Genomic DNA, 12,322 nt, shown 5'->3' with positions numbered 1-12,322 from the left:
ACAAGTTATTTTAAACCACTGTGTTTTCAACAATAAAATAGAATCAAAACTAGTCATCCACTCACTTCCACAGGTCTCCTACTTGTCGCCTGAATCTTGGCTATGAACCTAAAGATGACAGACTATAGAAACCCCGGACACCCGGAAATCAACTTTTACAGACAGGAATCAAGCAATACACCCATTCATCCTCAAAGTTAAAAGACGATGTTGCTAAAAATAGCAGGTTCTTAAAAAGTCACTAAAAACACACATGGATACTGGTACAAATAAAATCACCTCCTCCTATAGCGTCAGAGGGAAACCAAAATCAAAATAAAATAAAAGTTGCTGGTAGCTTGTAACACACACACACACACACACACACACACACGCAGTCTCTAGTCTCTAGTTACTTACTGGGTGGTTTTGTGGCCGTATTCCTCACATCAGCACCCTGCCTGTCCAGCTGCCAAGTGCCGGAGCATGCCGCCAGCAGCTGTTTCCTTCAAGCCTGGGCTCTCTGTGTCTTAACCAGTCACATGCGCCTCCTGATAAATACCGCCCGGTGCCAGGAGGTCAGAAACTGAAGATCATTATTCTCCTCCTTCGGAAACCTCAGAACCCCCTGGGTTGGCTTGGCCCTGTCATTAGCATGCAGAGCGGAGCAGATCTGTACATTTCACAATTTGTTTTCTTTTTAGTGACAAACACCCAACAGCTGATAAGTCACACCGGAGGGCAGGTCACTGCAAGTGGAAAGTTAATCGTGTTTGTGGTAGGGGGGAGGGGAGCCTGACAGTCCCATCTCAGTCAGGTTTTCACTGGGGCCCCACCACGCAGCAAGGACAGGGAACAGCAGCAGGTGGAAGCTGTCCTGTGTGTCAGGTGGCCCTGAAATACGTGGGTGTGCTGGGTTTCACTTTCTCAGGATTCCAGGCTCCAGTTTGTTGGAAGAGCCACAGTCCTAAGCAGACTGGTCCCGAGGGAGGCAGATCCTAACTCATCATCTCAGAAGGCTTAAGTTTGACCTCAGAGGCCAGGGCTGCTGTGTTCAGAGGCACCGAGGGGTAAAAATATGAAGGGCAAAGGAAGAAGATCAAATGCAGCTTTACCTACAGAGCCCGTGAACAGGATTTCAGGTAGCTGGAGACCACACTTGCACGTAGGTATCTGCTGCATTGTGCCAACATTTTCAGGCACAGCAAGCAGTTTGAACCACCTCCTGGTGGAGTGGAAACAAAGAATCACTGGGCTTACAAAGCCCTCTACAGAGGTGCTGCTGCCTGCTTGGCTGGCTGGGAGGCTGCCAACCTGCAGTTTTCTGTACTGCTCACAGGTGCTCACCTGTCCTGGGTGTCTTATTGGATCCATACTTCTTGCCCAAGCTGATTTTCCCACCCTTCCCTCTCCATTCTCCTCTCCAAGAAAAGCTCTTGGAGTATCCGATTGTGGATGGTATCCCCATTTCAATTTCTGATTTCTTGGTATAATAAAAGGGACACTTCCTCAAATCTGTATCTGATCTCACCCTCCAGGGTAGGAATCTTACAGTTAGCTTATTTGGCAATGTGAACATCCAGAAGAGATGGCTCAAGTCCCCCAGGGGATTTCTGAATTAGCCTGTTCAACCGTCAACTTTGATTTTTAAAAAGTGAAATCTTACTCAATATAGGAGCACGTGGGGGTAATAGTTCATAGTGGGCTTTATCTCATAATTATTTACAGTTATAATTCAACTAGAAGTTTCCCTTTATACAGAGAATGGTATTTTCTAGAATCATCGGAAAAAAAAAAAAAAAAAAACTCAGTCTTGCCATGACAAATTTGTTACCAACTTGTGAGTCTTAAGTGTAAAGGGAAAAATTTTGGAAATATTGAAACAAATTGCTTTCTAAGAGTTTAAAGTTAGCAATAGGAATAAACTTTAGACATCAAAACATGTGTGCCCTAAAGTACAAGTCAAGTTCATAGACATTTTTGCTCAAGTGTTGATGTGACAATCGTCAATCAGAAACAGAAAAGGAAGACAATTGATCATTTGAAATATTATTTTGATTTATTTATATTTTGTATTTATAGTAACGGTTACCTGATGATATCTGTCAATCTTTTTATTTGCAACTGACTGGGTTAATTTTTCTGTCGACCCATTGCATCTCACATAGTTAAAGAAAGAGAGTCTTTTGAAAATTTCTTCATGACCAACAAAGGAAACAGTATACAGATTAAATAGATTGAAAATTCTATCCGCAAGGGAGGATGGATCCAGAAGGCACTTATGAAGCAAACTATTGACAAAGAGACCAGAACTTGGGCTCTTCTAGTAGGGTCCAAGAATGTGACTGAGGTTCTGCAGTGACACCCTTCCAGCCTTGCAAAGAAGGGACAGCCCACCTTTCTGGTGAAGCCACTCACATGTACCTGTCATTTCCCTTCACTCAAGAAGCCGTGCCTCCTCCCACCTGGGCTTTGGATCTCACCCTGTCTCCCACCTGTCTGGACCCTCTTTACATCAGTCAAGCCTTCTCTCCCTCTCAGCCCACCCAGGTCATCATCCAGACATGTGCACGTTGTTCCATATCCTAGCAACCCTCGTTTTGATCCCTTGTTCCGTTACTACCTTAGGTCATTCACTGCACAGCTAAGTCTTTGGAGAAATACTTGTCTCTCCATCCCACATCCCACTTAAGGCTCTCCCCAAGTTACCAAAGACCAAGAGCAATGGACACTCTTTTTATTCTACTTGACCTTTTGGCCACATTTGACCCCAAATGATCAAGGGCTGCTTGACGTGCTCTCCCGTGACTTCTGTCAAATTTTAGTTCTACTTCCTCTGATGGGAACCTGTCTTATTCCATCTGGCCCTTAAATGTCAAAGTCCCCTCTTCCCTTTCTGTTCTCTAACATCTCTCATGTGTTCTCATTGATGACTGGATGACAATACTGGTTTCTTAATTACTTGTCTTCACTCAAAAAACCCTGAATCTGACCCTCAACTCATCTCTTACATTTCAGGATGGAACACGCCTCTCTCTAAGGGCCTTGGTGATTTCTTAGGAAGCTTTGTGTTCTCAGAACTGAGCAGAACTCAAGTTCTGCTGCCCGCTCTTTCAGGTATTCTGCCTTCGTTGCATTTCTTACTGTTATAATAAGGTTAGTTCCATCTAACCTTTGCAAAGGTTTGTTTTGATTGAAACAAGGCTCAATGTATAACTATGATTCAAGAGAAGGACTGTCCACTTATTTTATTAAGAAAAGATGTAAGGTGCTCGCTTCGGCAGCACACATACTAAAATTGGAACGATACAGAGAAGATTAGCATGGCCCCTGCGCAAGGATGACACGCAAATTCGTGAAGCGTTCCATATTTTTGCAGCACAATTCACAATAGCTAGACTGTGGAACCAACCCAGATGCCCTTCAATAGATGAATGGATAAAAAAAATGTGGCATCTATACACAATGGAGTACTATGCAGCAATAAAAAATGACAAAATCATAGAATTTGCAGGGAAATGGATGGCACTAGAGCAGATTATGCTTAGTGAAGCTAGTCAATCCCTAAAAAACAAATACCAAATGTCTTCTTTGATATAATGAGAGCAACTATGAACAGAGCAGGGAGGAAGAGCAGGAAGAAAAGATTAACATTAAACAGAGACATGAGATGGGAGGGAAAGGGAGAGAAAAGGGAAATTGCATGGAAATGAAGGGAGACCCTCATTGCTATACAAAATTACATATAAGAGGTTGTGAGGGGAATGGGAAAATAAACAAGGAGAGAAATGAATTACAGTAGATGGGGTAGAGAGAGAAGATGGGAGGGGAGGGGAGGGGGGATAGTAGGGGATAGGAAAAGTAGCAGAATACAACAATTACTAATTGGGCATTATGTAAAATTGTGGATGTGTAACCAACGTGATTCTGCAATCTGCATTTGGGGTAAAATTGGGAGTTCATAACCCACTTCAATCTAATGTATGAAATATGATATGTCATGAGCTTTGTAATGTTGTGAACAACCAATAAAAAAAAATAATAAAAAAAAAAAGAAAAGATGTAAGGAAAGTTTGCAAAACTCATGTTTATATTAGGCCACCAAAAAAAATCTTTTGAGTATTTTCCCCCACAAAAGGAATTATGCTCTATGGCCACAAAAAAAAAAAAAAACTATAAATTAATTACAAATTGTAAGTTAAAACCAGAGCCAAACACTTACCAAAAAACATGATAGCTTAAAAAAAAAAAAAAAGAAAAGAAAAGCTAATTGGAGAAGAAATTCAAAAGACAACTACAGAATGCTTGTAAGTTTTTAATAATGAAATTTGTGAGCCATAGCCAAAGTAATGATTAGAGGCAAACTAAGCTCAGATGTTCAAAAAACAGATCAACAATCACAGAAAAACGTACGAGTTGTTAAGAAATTGTTTCCAAGAAACAGCTTTAGTCAGGGTTCCTTACACAATTAAGTTCTCCCTGAGCTTCAAGCCACAGATAACTCTTGGGCAATGTAAAATGTTCAGATAAATAAAAGTAACAAGAAGCTACATAATACCCTTGACCTAAAAAAAAATGATAAAGCATAATACAAGAAATCATCAACCAACCTCACGCATGAACAAAATGTAGAAATATGTCAATACTAGAGATGTAGAAATATGTCAATATTACAGTATCCATTAGTATAATAAGTAAGTCATAAAACTTTTGGATTACCACAAGAGATGATCTTGAAAAATAATTTGATAGAATTCAATATCAATTTTTTAATTAATAAAATGGAGTTAGAAGAATTATTAACACATTAAAGATTCTCTCTCTCTCAAAACAAACAAACATAAGCATTATGCTGATAGTGAAGTGCAAGGGGTATTAGCATTCAAATCAGACAAAAATGAAGGATGCTCATTATCACTACATCACTTGGCAGGCTCTGGACAGTGAACCAAGGCAACCAGGCAAGAAAATGAAATTAAAGAATAAGTATGGGAGCACAGGAGACAAAATTACTTAACTTGAAGATGTTATAATAATTTACTCGATAGAATCAACTTTTAAGAAGTTTTAAATAGAGGAATGAACAGTTATTGAAATAAAAAAACACAAATTTCATAAAATTTTTCATATAATATCCAAGAACTATTAGAAATAAAATAGCAACAGTTAAACAAAACTTCTACAAATGACAAAGTGATTAACCTAAACAAAAAATTTACAAAACTTTAAAATTTTACTGAAAAAATAAGAATATACTTTTCTAGACTAGAAGATGCAATGTTATAAAGATGTCAATTCTTGGGCTGGGGTTGTGGCTCAGTGGTAGAGTGCTTGCCTAGCAGGTGTGTGGCACTGGGTTTGATTCTCAGCACCACATATAAATGAATAATAAAGGTTCATTAATATCTAAAACAATGTTTTTTAAAAGATGTCAAGTCTCCCCAAATTTATATATATATATATATATATATATATATATATGCATATATATGCTATAATTACAATTAGGTTATAGATAACATATATTTATAATTATAACATTTATAATCATTCATATATATGTATGTATACACATACATATATATGAATGATTGAATTTTGGTTAAAAAATCTCAAAAACATTTTTTCAAATAGTTCAAAAAAGAAATTCTGAATCTTATTTAAAAGAATAAAAAATTGAGAATTATGAAGAAAAAATTGTGAAAAAGAGAATGAAGAAGAGTCAAGGTATTAAAAGGGTCAAAAGTGTTAAAAATTTGAAGTTTGGTATTGGTGTCAATAGGATGGACCCTGAAAGCCTAGAAATACACATAAAGATATTATGTTAAAATATTTATTTGAAAAATATGCTAGTTAACCTCAGTGAGAAGGAAATGGATTATTTGATAGAGGTTGAATATTCAGCTAATAGGAAAAAGAAGGATGCAATCTTTACTTCATGCCAGACATAGTAAATATCTGGTAGACTAAAGAGTTAAATGTAAAATTAAAACCACGTAGAAACTTGTAGAAACTCGTGTGATTGTTTTCACAATCTTAAAATTATTTTACTCATGATTAAATCTTTTTATCAAAAATATTTTAATAACAATCATAAAAGCAAAAAATCAAATTACTAGAAGTGGCCAGACTACAAGGTTCAAAGGATGCAGGAAGAGGAGGAAAGGGTGTTCTAGCCTAAGCACCTTGAATTTAGTTTCTCAGAGACATCCTCTTGGCCTTTTGTTCCTTAGGAAGAAATTCCTAAATGGTACCCATCCCACACAATAATAGCAGCAGCCTCCTGAAGCTTCAGATCCATCTGCCTGGTACCAAATTCCAGACTCCAAGTTGGTGACACACCACCTGCTGGTCACCTCGAGACACTAACGAACACATCTTATGCACCTCCAAGTTTTCCCTAGCAGGCAGCTTAGTAGGCAACATTACTCCCTTCCTCCTCCAACTCAGTAAATTCTACCCTGTGCAATCTCTGTCTCTCAGACACATACATTTGGAAACAGAGAAGCATTGCTTAGCAATTTGATACCTTCTCTGTTTCTCTTTTTTAGTTCCTGTATTTGTCTAAGTATCACAGTATTTTCCCTGTCACTCCTGTTCTTCCCTCTTACTTCTCTTTGAACTCTGTGGTGTCAAAATAAAATACCCAGTCACACTCAGTTAATAAGAGTTGTTCTAGCCACGTGCCTGTAACAAATAAAAAAGAAACTTTTAAAAAGAATCAGAGTAGAGTTTTTAATTGATAATGCTTTTGAACACAGCAAGTCAATGTCAATAAATGAAGAAATATAGAGCCTGTGTTCTGTATACATTGCATTTAAAGATTCTCCAAAGTGTGTGGAAGACCACTGTTCTCAAAGTTAATAATATCTCGGGGAGAAGTAAGGAACGTGTAGAAAGACATATATAAGTACTAATGATTATTACATATAATAGCAATGGGGCCTTATACATAATATATTGTTCATATATTATTAATAATGTTTAACAAGTAACATGTGTGCAAAATGCACTTTAATTCTCATAGCAATGCTCTAGGGAGATGCTATTATTACCCCCAGATGACTTTTAGTGAGGTTAACCAGCCTGCCCACAACTAATAAGCAGCACACACAGAAAGTTGCTAACCCATGCCTCTCTGTTTCCAAACCCTGAGCGTTGACCATCCCCCCAAGTGATTTAGTAGCTATAAAAGTGTCCATGGACTTGCTCATTCTCTTCTAATCCTGCTTACCCCCAAGTACAATAGCCAAAATCAACTGGATTGCATTTCGGGGTCTCATTATTGGCATTTTAACAGTAGCTTGCTAATGTTATCCATTGCAAATGTGAGACCAGATAAGCAGTTATGGAGTGGCCCATTTTTTGAAGGCCATTTGCAGCATTCTTTCTATGGTTAAAGGCATTCTATGTGTTTTGAGTTTCAAACAATAATTTCCACGTGAAACTTTGGAACACAATCCATACGTGAATTGGAGATAAGGTGTATAGAAATAACAAGAACAACGGAGTGTGCACCAGAGGAGGACTCTGCAGAAGGCAACTTTGCACCCTGGCCTCTGTACCTCCTTTTCTTCAGCATTCCTGGAGAAACTCCCAAATTTGTGGACTTTCCCTATCAGTTCTCTTTCTTTTTCCTGTTAATTCTCTTCATTTTGGTACCTTACCTTCACTTTTTAAAAACATTACCCTTGGCATGATTACTCTTATTTAATTCATTTAAATTTAACTTTATGCTAGTTTTTTTTTTTTTTTCCTCTTAAAAATCCTCCTTCATCTAACCAGCTTCTTAAATGAGGCTGGGTTGAAAGTGCACTCAATAAAATGTAAGAAGGAAAATTTAGCATTCATGTCACAAAGCAACTTGCCTGGCCTGATTACTTACACAATAACTTTCTCCCCTAAGAGTTTTATTTCAAGACCCAGATTTGACAGCAACTCTTATTAATCTTGGAGGATCCTTCCCCCATGAGCCACAGATTAGTGATAAAATTAATCCAAATCTATACATTTTAAAATATCACTGCTATTTCTGGGATTCTTTTGGTTGTTGAAAAGAATTGCTCATAGTAAACAAACAAGCAAAAATCCAGTGGCTGACTGCAGTTTTCTGAGAATCATTTAGTAGGCAGAGAATAATATAAAGGATGATTTCCTTTCTGATCAAGCATCGGCATAGTTGCTCCTTCAAAGCAGAAAAGGCAAAACCTATCCAGGGATAAATGAGGGAAAGTAAGTATTTAAATATTTTTCTCTAATTGTGTGGTAGCTAAAGGCATGAGATGGGGGTGCAGGTCCAGCTTCCTAAGAACCATAGGAAGGAATGAGAGTGTGGCTCAGTGATAGAGCTCTTGCCTAGCATGCACAAGACCCTGGGTTCAATCCCCAGCACTGCAAAAACAAACAAACAAGCCCACCCAAGGGAACTTTCTAGAAATTAGAAATTCCTTTGTTTTCAGAGGTGAACTCTAGGCTTCCTCCACGGCACTGCTTCCCTCACCAGCCTCACTCTCAACTGACACCTCCTTCTGAATCCACTGAGCTGCTGTGGCTTCACATCAGGGCCCCCTGACCTTGGCTGGAGGATAATGCTCAGCGTCCACTTAATGAACGAATGGAGTTTTACACACTGTAACCATAATTACAAAATAGCCATAGTAATTTGATAACAAATCCCTCGGCTCAAACTTGTGCGTAATTCTTAGCAATGTTAATGTTCCAGTTAATCGCTTTTGCTCTTCACTTTAATTACCAGATTATCCAAACCCAGCTAGCGAACTACAAGTCCCATTTTCCAGCCTTAGTGCCAAACCACTTGCTGAAGTTTTAATCCAACCATCACAGCCTCTAGGTTATAAATCTGTGGAGCCTGGGCTTTTGACCTCCTTTCCATACTGTTTTCTAAAACATCCCTCCCTTGATCTCACATTTCCTTTAAGAGCGTTCCAACTTACTTACACTGCATAAGCTTGAACTTTTGGCAACAATCTCAGTATTCCTTATACCTTTGTGCATAGAAAAATCTTTGGACAAGACACTTTTCTTTGGACTTCCTGAGAGAACACAGAGTCAACCATAAGTGGGGTAGAAACCTGCTAAGGAATGAGGATCTGGTATTATTGCAACCAGGATTTTCTTATTTGTAGATCCTAGGAGGGAAGCCAAGAAAGCACATCTAACAGCACATTAAAAAAAGAAAACTGGAAATGTTCAGTTTTGTCTAAAGTTTTAATTACAAATGGAGTGTTATTGGGCTCGTCTTTGTGATTGCCACTCTTCTTAGTGAAAAGTAGTAGATTTATTTATGCTGGGGTAAAACTTCTCAAAATGAGGGAGCAGAACTAAGGAGTGGAGTTCTTTCCTTAATATAGACCATAGGAAGTAAAAACAAAAACAAAAACAAAAAAAACTCGGTAAAGTGTCTCAACTAGTGGAAACACATTCTAGTAAGAAAATACAGAGGAACATGGGCTACAGTTGAAAAATACCAACCTAAGCCCTGAAGCTTTGAGAGGAATGTGAATGCATATAAATTCATTTTAGATATATCTTCCAGTGGACAGAATGCAGACACATTATTGCATTGAACAACAGCCTTGTTTCACAAGAAAAACAGGAGTGCTGTGTGTGTATGTGTGTGTATGTGTGTGTGTGTATCTTACTTTATAAGATGCTTAAATTTTAAAAGCAATACATGCCAATTGTAGCAAGTTGAACAATACAGAGATATGCATAAAGAAAAATTTAATAACTTGATAACTCGTTTTCCCCATCTATTCTATCTTACTGAGATAAAATACATTTTATCTATATCAAAATGCACTATGGATTAGAAAAAAATGTATTATGCAATTTTTTTCTACTTTTCCATTTTCTAAAGCCCCATTACTCTCCCCCCCCCATTCTCTTAAATTGATTTTTTTCTTTAATAATGGTCCTGTATATTGGCTCCAAAATCAGCAATATAGATTTAATTAACTATTTTTAATAGTTGTATTCCAACTTACAGTATAGCTATATTATAGTTTATTCACTCTGTAGATGAATATTTAAATGTCCCCAGGCTTTGCCTCTATAAACAGTGTCATGCTAAACATCTTTGCACATATATTTTCAGTTCCTGGTGCTTTTATTTCCATAGCATACATTTCCCAAACTGGGATTATTGAAGTCACAAAAATTATTCATTTGCTCTTGACCAAGATTCTCTTTTTGACCGAATGCTAGATAGCCATGTTCCTCTGAGTTCTTTTCTCTTTTTGGGTGATGAAGTCTTAAAAAAAATCCTAAGATAGTTTCTGGCAGTTCAAGGCCACATCCATAAGATGACTCTAATCCTCCTTCAAGTGCCTGCCTGAGAAAATTCAAGATTGCCAAAATAATTTATCCTCAGCCAATACCTGAGGATAGGGCCTCTGTCTTCTAGTCTCTGTGGGAGAAAGAATGCTAACTTTAATAAATGATAAAGGCCAGCACACAGACACAGCTGGCCTAATCTCATTTATGCTGACCAAACCTTTGTAAATTTTCACTTTCCTGACTGCTGAGCTCCAACTTGCCCTCTCCGTACTGCCTCTTCTCCCTTTAAAATGCCTGGTTCCTTTTGTACAAATCAGATTTGAGTTCAGTTCATGCTGTCCTTTTTCACCTTTGCAATAGTTATTACTGATTAAAATCTGTCATTACCACTTTAACTAAGTGTCTGGCTTGACACTAGCCATTCTCAGTGACTTTCCCCAAAATTGAGCAATGCAAAGGTCACAGCCTTAAAACATATCTGAGAAATATTCATTTTGAGGATCAAGATTAATATAAGAATCACTAAAACTTCATTTCAGAATTATGACTCACCATGTACAATTATTGAATCCTTGAAAGTTGAAGATGTTGGCTTATTCTTCGTGAAGAGTAATGATATTTTTTCAGAGCATGTAAAACTCAATGGACAAAGTTAAAAGTTGGAGTCTATTTACCTTCTGCTATTGTACCCCTATTATCTCTGTAAGCCAAAATGTCTATGAATTCTAAATATCATTCCAAATCATGGAATCAATTGCTGATTGGTTTAAAAAAGTGTTTTCATGAGCAAATGTGAACTGATATGCTACTAAAAACAAAAATATTAAGATTGGGGGGCTAGAGTTGTGGAACAGTGGTAGAGCGCTTGCCTAGCACATGCGAGGCTCTGGGTTCCATCCTCAGCACCACATAAAAATAAATAAAATAAAGATATTGTGTCCAACTACAACTAAAAAATAATTTTAAAAAATTATATTAAGATCATACTGAAAACATATGACCGCCCTTTCATATCAGGCAGCGGAGCTGCTGAGGGAAAGGGGCAGTGATTCCCTCACCAGTTTCTGTCCTATTTGCTGACTGTGGCCTTACAACTGAGGAGCCAGCTCCTCACATGCCATCGGAGGCAGGAACAGGCCCACAATATAAACACAGGGATGAGGAGCACCCATTGTCCAGTTCTACTCTTCCAGGCACAGAATTTTATCTAAAGCCACCTCTTCTGAATGATAAAGTTTCACCATATGGTTTGGTTCGGGAGGTTGGAGGAAGACGTTGGAACATATTTGCCTGTATTTTTAATAATATATTCCACATTCCTGTTAACTGATACGGTTGTACCAGCCAACACACTATAAGACACAAACAACTGAGTGCAGGGTTCCCAGCTTCAAGAAAAACTATGTTATATTCAACATAAATTAAGGGAAATTTGTTCACATTACCAAAGCATTCTCTGTTTTATAAAGTTTCACTTGTTAAAGGATTAGAAGAAATGTGTGCACCCCTGGTGCATTAAAAATGGCACTCAACCAACCAAAATTCAACTCATACTATTCAAGAGCACATTTATTAAGTAAAATAAACGTAAGTCCGATTTTGGACTCAACTTACTGGCCCAGATGGTCTGTGTCCTTTCCTTCAGAACAAAAAGTGGGCAAGTAAGCCCTAGCTGCCTGTGATCGACAGCTATTTCACAACATCTCCCAGTGTTCAAAAGAAATCTGCTATAAATAGACCCTCAGTATTCACATTAGTGCTCTCAGTCAAAAGGCCAGGTGAAAGTATAAATTGCTTGAAATCTGTCCCCTGAATTCTAACTCCATAGAGTACTATAAGCTGAAAATTCACAGTAAATCCTCATTACAATTCCACCATAAGTAAACTTTTTCTTTTTTTAATCACTTTCTAAACTAGTAGGAGAGGCAGTGTGGTGAGTGGTAAGAATGCTAACTACCACAGAACAGGAAACCAGGATTCTCATTCCCTGCTCCGACACTTCCAAGTCATAGACTTAAGCCTTTAAGGATAAAATTCCCCATTT

The 12,322-nt window shown here is 37.8% G+C and overlaps 1 protein-coding gene and 1 non-coding gene across 7 annotated transcripts in view; one reads left to right on the top strand and one right to left on the bottom strand.

Annotated features, from left to right (window-relative positions):
• The window catches only part of Rasgrp3 (RAS guanyl releasing protein 3), a 100,501-nt gene that overhangs the window by 71,143 nt on the left and 17,036 nt on the right, over positions 1-12,322 (bottom strand). For 3 of the 6 annotated variants that reach the window (XM_026388411.2, XM_026388845.2, XM_026388762.2), the window contains exon 1: positions 11,893-11,966. The exons of 1 other annotated variant lie outside the window; for it this stretch is intronic. The gene's annotated coding sequence lies outside the window, so the exon portion shown is untranslated. Of the gene's footprint in view, positions 1-399; positions 642-10,830; positions 10,854-11,892; positions 11,967-12,322 lie in introns of those variants that run through there. 2 more of the 6 variants (XM_026388689.2, XM_026388535.2) reach the window with 2 other exon arrangements.
• LOC144249899 (U6 spliceosomal RNA) lies at positions 3,248-3,354 on the top strand. Its single transcript, XR_013342346.1, has one exon. It is a non-coding gene; the product is annotated as a U6 spliceosomal RNA (small nuclear RNA).

The sequence above is a fragment of the Urocitellus parryii genome, chromosome 12 (assembly GCF_045843805.1).
Source record: "Urocitellus parryii isolate mUroPar1 chromosome 12, mUroPar1.hap1, whole genome shotgun sequence".
NCBI lineage: Eukaryota > Metazoa > Chordata > Mammalia > Rodentia > Sciuridae > Urocitellus > Urocitellus parryii.
The sequence above is the reverse complement of the archived record's forward strand: the minus strand, read 5'-3'. Positions and strand labels throughout refer to the sequence as shown.